Genomic DNA, 7,505 nt, shown 5'->3' with positions numbered 1-7,505 from the left:
ATATTTATATCATCCCTACACGGTCGTTAAGATATTGGGAAAAAGCGCCATGTTTAGGCACGCATGCGTCAGTTAATTTAGGCACGCTTGCGTCAGTGGCACGTTTAGGCACGTTTAGGCACGTTTAGGCACGTTTAGGCACGTTTTTATTAGGCACATTTATTATATTTATATTAGGCACTATTATATTATATTTATTTATTATATTATATTATATATTATTATATTATATATTATATATTATATATATATATATTATATATATATATTATATTATATGTATATATATATATATTATATGTATATATATATATATATATATATATATATATATATATATATATATATATATATAATATATATTATATAAAATATATATATATATATATATATATTATATATATATATATATATATTATATTATATATTATATATATATATTATATTATATTATATATTATATTATATTATATTTATATTAGGCACATTTATTATATTTTTATATTAGGCACATTATTATTAGGCACGTTTAGGCACGCATGCGTCAGTGCGGCCGTGGCGCAGTGGTTAGAACGCTTGCTTTATAAGCAGGAGATCCAGGTTCGAAACGAGCTTTGGACATATTTTCGCTTCACGGTAAGGAAGGAGGCGTGAACTTCCTGGTTAAATGCACTTCCGCGGTGCTCTGTGACAAGACCGTTAGGACTTCTTGGGGCACCTAAAATAAAATTAAAAAAAAAATAAAAAAAAAAAAAAGTTAATATTTAACGTTTTTAAATGCTTTTAAAATGGCCGTGGTTCTTAGTTACGATATAAATTTTAGATGGCAACTGTTGTTTTCTATTTAATTTTTGTAAACGAATCGTTTTTTCATGCTTGTAATTTAATTCAATCAATAAACATCCTAATTGTACTATAAATGAAATGAAATAGAGAAAAAAAATTTGTAATAACCTTAAATGTGTATTTTTGTACAAGTTTTTTTTGCTGTAAAAAGATCATTTGTTTATTTATTTGACATTAATTTTCTAAATTTCTGACTGTAGGAGTTCAGAATTTTTTTTTTTAAACAATAGATAAATCTTTACTGTGTGTATAGTTTTTTTCTAGTTGTTGCTTCAACTTTTTTTATTTGTAAATTCCTGATTTTGATCTTACAACATTTTAGCCTTAAAATTTAACTTGACAACTTTATATTACATATATATATATATATATATTTATATATATATATATATATATATATATATATATATATATATAAATATATAAATAAATAAATATATACGTATATATTTATTTATGTATATATGTATTTAATATATATATATATATATATATATATATATATATATATATATATATATATATATATATATATATATATATATATATATATAATGCGTATTCTGGAAAGAATACGCATTATATATATATATATATATATATATATATATATATATATATATATATATTTATATTTATATATATACATATATATATATATATATATATATATATATATATATATATATATATATATATATATATATATATATATATATATATATATATATATATATATATATATATATATATATATATATATATATATACATATATATAAAGAGGGTAAGTTTGTTGCAAAGTTTATTTGGTATTCAACTTCTTAATTGAAGTTTTTTTGGACTTTGAATTTAGAACAGTAATTAGAATTAACTTTTTTCTATTTGTCAAAAATTTTCAGTAATTGACTTTAATGGATATCTTAGATTGTGTACGTACAAAAAGTCTATGGGTCACCAGAAAAATATTATTTTTAACTTTTCTAATTAAAAAGTATTGTTTTCAAAAAAAAATTTAAAACAAATTTTTATTTAATATTTTATATAACAGGGGTGTTTCTCATTCACCCTGCTGGATTCTGAAATGCATTTTATTTCTTACTTGAGTCGTCTGTTATGATAATACGTAGTCTGGTAATTAGTTTAGTATTAAACAGTAAATGTTTATTAACTAGTTAATAAACACTTACTGTAAATAAGAAACTGTCTGGTTGTCCTGCCGGGCTACCAAAAGGCAATTTTTCAAAATTTTAGTCGCCCTTTGAGAAAAAAGTACATGAACACCAGGAAGGTACACCCCTGTATAGTATCTTGTTCTTAAAATTTTACACATCTTTATTTATTTTGTTATCCTGTCAACCCTTCTAATTTATTTTCTTACTTCACTAAAGCGAGCTTGTCCTCTGATGTAAATTTTTGGATTTTTTATTTCTTTAAATTAACTAATAATAAAAGAACAAAAAATATAAGGTTGAAAGTATGCAAACAATGAAAATAGGCAGAAGTATACAAAAATGGTGAAAATTCTGTCCCACTTCTAAAAAATCATTGAACGAGTGTATTTCTTAGAGAATTTCATTTGTTTTTACTTTATCTTACTGATTTTAATTGCTATTTACAAAATTTCTTACAGTTTAAACTTTATCTTACAATTTTAGTTGCTATTTACTATGTATTTCAAAAATAAAATTTGCTATTTTTAGTGAAATGGACACTAGAAAGAGATGGATCACAATCATTGAATTGTTGAAAGCTGGAAAAACCAGCCCGCAAATTGTTTCTATGACGTGTTATACGAAGCGAATGGTTAACAGGGCCATAAAACAATACAAAGCGTTGAGAAATGAGATGGACCGCCCTCGGAGCGGTCCACCTCATTTCTTAACTCACTCCAGTCAACATCAACAAGGTCCGTTGCAAGATCCGCCAAAACCCTATGCGCTCGATCAGAAAGATGGTCGGAGACTTGGAAATTGATGAAAGAAGCGTGCGAACAATTATCCAAAAAAAGCTTGGGTTACGTAGTTATTGAATCAATTGGGCCCACTTCTTGAGTGATCAAGCGAAAGCAAACAGAAAGCTACGTGCCAAGAAGATGTTGCGTCTGGTTGCTGGTGGTTGATTGAAGTGAGTATTATTCACGGACGAGAAGATTTTTTCGATTCAACCTATTCACAACTCCCAGAATTTTCGTCAACTTCAACGTCAACTTTGAAGAACACTTTTGTGGCTAAATTGATGGTCGAAATGCATTTCCTAAAGTCAGTGATAGTATGGGCAGGCGTATGTGCTACCGGAAAGACCCCGCTCGTATTCATTGATCAAAATGGTCGATCTTGTAACAGAAGATCTAAAGCAAAAGATACACAATAGTGGATGCCTTGAAGTCGGTTCTGAAGAAAGCTTGGGATGAAATTACCGTCCAAGAGCTTGAGACTATCATCGAGAGCTTCCGAAAGCGTTTGAAGAAGTGCATCGGCGCTGATCGTAAAAACTTTGAACATTTATTATAATTTTTTGGTTCTTTGAACTTAAATAAAAATGTTGTTACATTTTAATCTTTCTTGCAAAGATTTTTCTATTAATTGGTTAGGTTAAAAAGTGGGACAAAACCTCCACACCCTGTAAATATATATATATATATATATATATATATATATATATATATATATATATATATATATATATATATATATATATATATATATATATATATATATGTATGTATATATATATATATACATATGTATATATATATGTATATATATATATACATATATGTATATATATATATGTATGTATATACATATATATATATACATATGTATATATATTTTAAGAAATATTTTTCGGTTTATTCGACTTTTTCTTCTTTTATGTAACTTACCTTCTCAACAGCCAAGGAGCATCACCTAGTCTATATTTAATAAAAATAAAAATATTTATAATTATATAAAAATGGTATAAAGATACGTCATTTTTAGAGATTTCATGAACTCAAAAACTACTAAAGATATAATTAATAAAATACTAAAGATATAATTAGTCTAAGCATATATTATTACTTTTCAAAATATTTAATAATTAAATAAGTTAAATATAATTTCGTATCATTAAGTAAATTCAGAAAATACAAACAAGTCAAACAAAATTACCTGTTAATTTATATGTTGCAGTACATTGTACAATACAATAAATATACGATGCTAATACACAGCATAAAAATTACTTTAGAAAAAAAATACATAAAGAAGTTACTCACTAATAACAAAAGATTATTACTTTTTGTTATAAATTGCCAATGCATATCCAAAATTAACTGTTGTATTTCCTGATTATGAAAATCTTTGTACAGCTTTTACAAATTATGTGTCAAGAAACTAAAAATCAATTGTCTATTGATTTTAAAATTATTGACACAACTAAATGTATATAAATGTACATATAAAGCATATGATCAATATCTAAAAAGAATATATATATATATATATATATATATATATATATATATATATATATATATATATATATATATATATATATATAACGCATATATTGTATGTGTGTGCATATATCGTGTGTATATATATATATATAAATATATATATACACACACAATCAGATGTTGATATTAATTGAGTAACCCGTTGTTCACATAATAAAAACATTGAATATTAAACATTAAATATTAAATTTGACACATATTTATGAAACGATAAAAGTAATATAACAAAATACTATTTCTTATATTAGGACATATGTCCAATATAATAAAATATTATTGAACAATAAACAAGACCGTTATTATTCAAAACTAAGAATATAATACCAACAAAAAACTATAGCAAATGGAGATTTAATGACTAAGAAACAACCCACCTTTAACATAATAAACCTGTGACACAACTTTTTTTAAAAACTTTTATTAATGGTAATGCAAAAAGAGTTTTCCAGAACATTAAATTAATTTGAAAAACTACATTTCCATCTTGAAAATTGACAAGTGCTAAGAAATTTTTTTTTACCTTTTATTAACTTTTTGGTGGGAGGCATATTTTTTGTGTGATCAACGCTTACTATTCAAAAATATGCATACTATTAGGGTTATATAATGCTATAATTGATTTTGTTATTAAATCAAAAAAACACTAGTTACTTTCAAAAATATTTGGGTTTTTAAAATGACCTTAATTTTTGAATCAAATTTTTTCGAAAAATAAAATTCTCAAAAAAATATTTTTGGTGCTGTTGTTAAGCTGTGGTTCTACTTTTTGCAATAAACAAATAAAAAGTAATTGTATTTTAAGTCATCGGTTGAATGATGGAAGAACATACACCTCAAACTATTTTGTTGGCATAAAACCTCAGGGAGCGGATTCACCAAGGTTTTTTTTTTTTGCGTAAGTTTGGCGTAAGTTCAAAACTGTGAAATGTGTATTGACGAAACTTGCGCAAAAGCGTTTAACAAAACTTACGTAAGTTTTTTCCTAAGTTCAGAGCTAAAAAATCGGTATTCACCAAGCTGAAATGGTATTCACCAAACCTTTTAAAAACTTGCTCAGCTCAATTTAAGCAAGAAAAGTTACGTTCACACCTATCCAAAAACGGTCCCAACCTCAATTTTGAGGACCAAAACAACGATTAATGAGGCATTAACCTGCAAGGTCATAGGTATCACCAGATGTATAAATTAAAATCTAGTCTCTATAGCCAAAGGAGAAAAACACATTTAAAGTTTTATAGCACTTTGTGCTACTGATTGCACTTGGAGCCCCGTTGTAAATCTGTTTTGTTTGTTTTTTCACTTTTGGGTTATGGAGTTTTAAAAAAATTTCAAAAACTCGTTACATACATGTGTTGGCTATAACCTGACAAAAAAATCAGCTCTTTAACACTTATGGTTTGTCTACAGGGACCTAAATTATAGGGTATTGTACTAAAAGCCTCCTTAAAAAGAGACAACGGATGTTTTATGTTTTTATTCTAACCTTACTATCTACTATGGAAGTTTCAAAATTTAATAGAATGAAACCTTGGCATGTATCTTTCAGGCAAAAAAATAGAAGCAAGATATCTTTCATCTGTGCAAAGATATAGCTCTTAAAGTAGGAATCTTGCCTTTAAAAAAATGGCCAAAATATAGCAGCTTTTTGTGGTTTTTATGCTTTTTAAAGATTCAAAGTTACACCAAATAACTAATTTAGTAACAATATCGTGTGACTAGTGAATATGGGATTCTATGGTTGTTCGACTTCACATTTGTGTGTACTTTGTCTGCAAAAAGAGTGCTTTTTTTGTCCAAGTTTGTATAAGATATGGGGCAGAAAACACATAGTTGGAGGTATTTTTTCTAATTGTTCTGAATTTAAAACACATAAAAATGTCTTTATATTTTAGTTGTTAAACCCACAGGTTTGCTTTGTTGCTTTTGTTTAAAATGATTGACTAAATATTGGAAATACACACAATAATAACAACTTTTTCAAATTTAAATAAGAAATATATCTTTACTGAAATGGGTTTTAACAAAAGAAAATCCCATCTAACCTTAATTTCGCATTGAAAAAACACATACATACAGACATGAAATGATTTCCTTTAAAAAACATTACTTTATGGTGGTGTTATGATGTTTGTTATTTTTTCTATAGATTTCTGTTGAGATTTTTTTATTTAGTCATTGCAAAACAAGATATATACTTCTGATTAATTTTTCGTAAACTTATGATTTTTTATGAAACTCTAAATAAATTAATATAGTTTATAATATAAACAAAAATTTCAGACAAGAATATTTCTTCTCAACAAATGTTATATCAAGTATTTCTAGAAAGAAATTCTAGAAATCACTGTTTAACTATTTAAAAAAATGAGTAATTTAAAAAAACGAATTTAAAGATGCTTGCTATTATAGTCAATAAAACATTTCAGTAACTGACCTCCATAACCAGAATGATCATGGTTTCTTTTGTACCTAGCCCATTGAGCACTAAAGATTTCTCTTTCAATAATTCTTTGCAAAACATCCATATTCTTCAAAAGCCACAGAATGCCACAGATGATATTGTCTAATTTTATGTCATATGCAATAAAAAGATGCACATCAATTCTCCCAAATAAACTTAAATTTTTTTTGACATTTTCATAAGTTTCTGAAACATTTTCAGCAACAGCAACAAGTAGCTGACGTTTGGCACTTGTTTCTTTTCCATGTTCTACAGTCAGTAAGCTTTTGTCATTTAAGGCTGAACTTGTTTTAACATTTTGACACCCACCATTGGAGATAACACTCAAGCTAAACTTAAGGAAAGACCCTCCACCATCAATACCTAGTTTGATGAGAAACGGTGAAGTGATTGCTCTAACTCTGAGAATTGAGTTATATAAATCCCCTAAATTCTTGCAGTGAATAACCTTCGCCAAATAATCAGTTTTTGTTGATGGCCTTGTAAGTGAGATTTTGGAAACTTTGAATAAACTTTCAACCTTTCCACCAGCCATTGTAAAATTTTCCCTAAATTTTGTTTCAACATTTTTTGAATTTTTAGTCTTGTTTAATGTTACAGCCAGTTCTTGCATCTTTTTATTTGAAAGACCAGTATTGATTTAAACTTGAACCATGTCCAAAGTAGTTAGAGAAGCTCTTGATATGCACTGAGC

This window comes from Hydra vulgaris, chromosome 09, assembly GCF_038396675.1.
Source record: "Hydra vulgaris chromosome 09, alternate assembly HydraT2T_AEP".
NCBI classification, from domain to species: domain Eukaryota; kingdom Metazoa; phylum Cnidaria; class Hydrozoa; order Anthoathecata; family Hydridae; genus Hydra; species Hydra vulgaris.
This window is presented reverse-complemented; position numbering follows the sequence as displayed.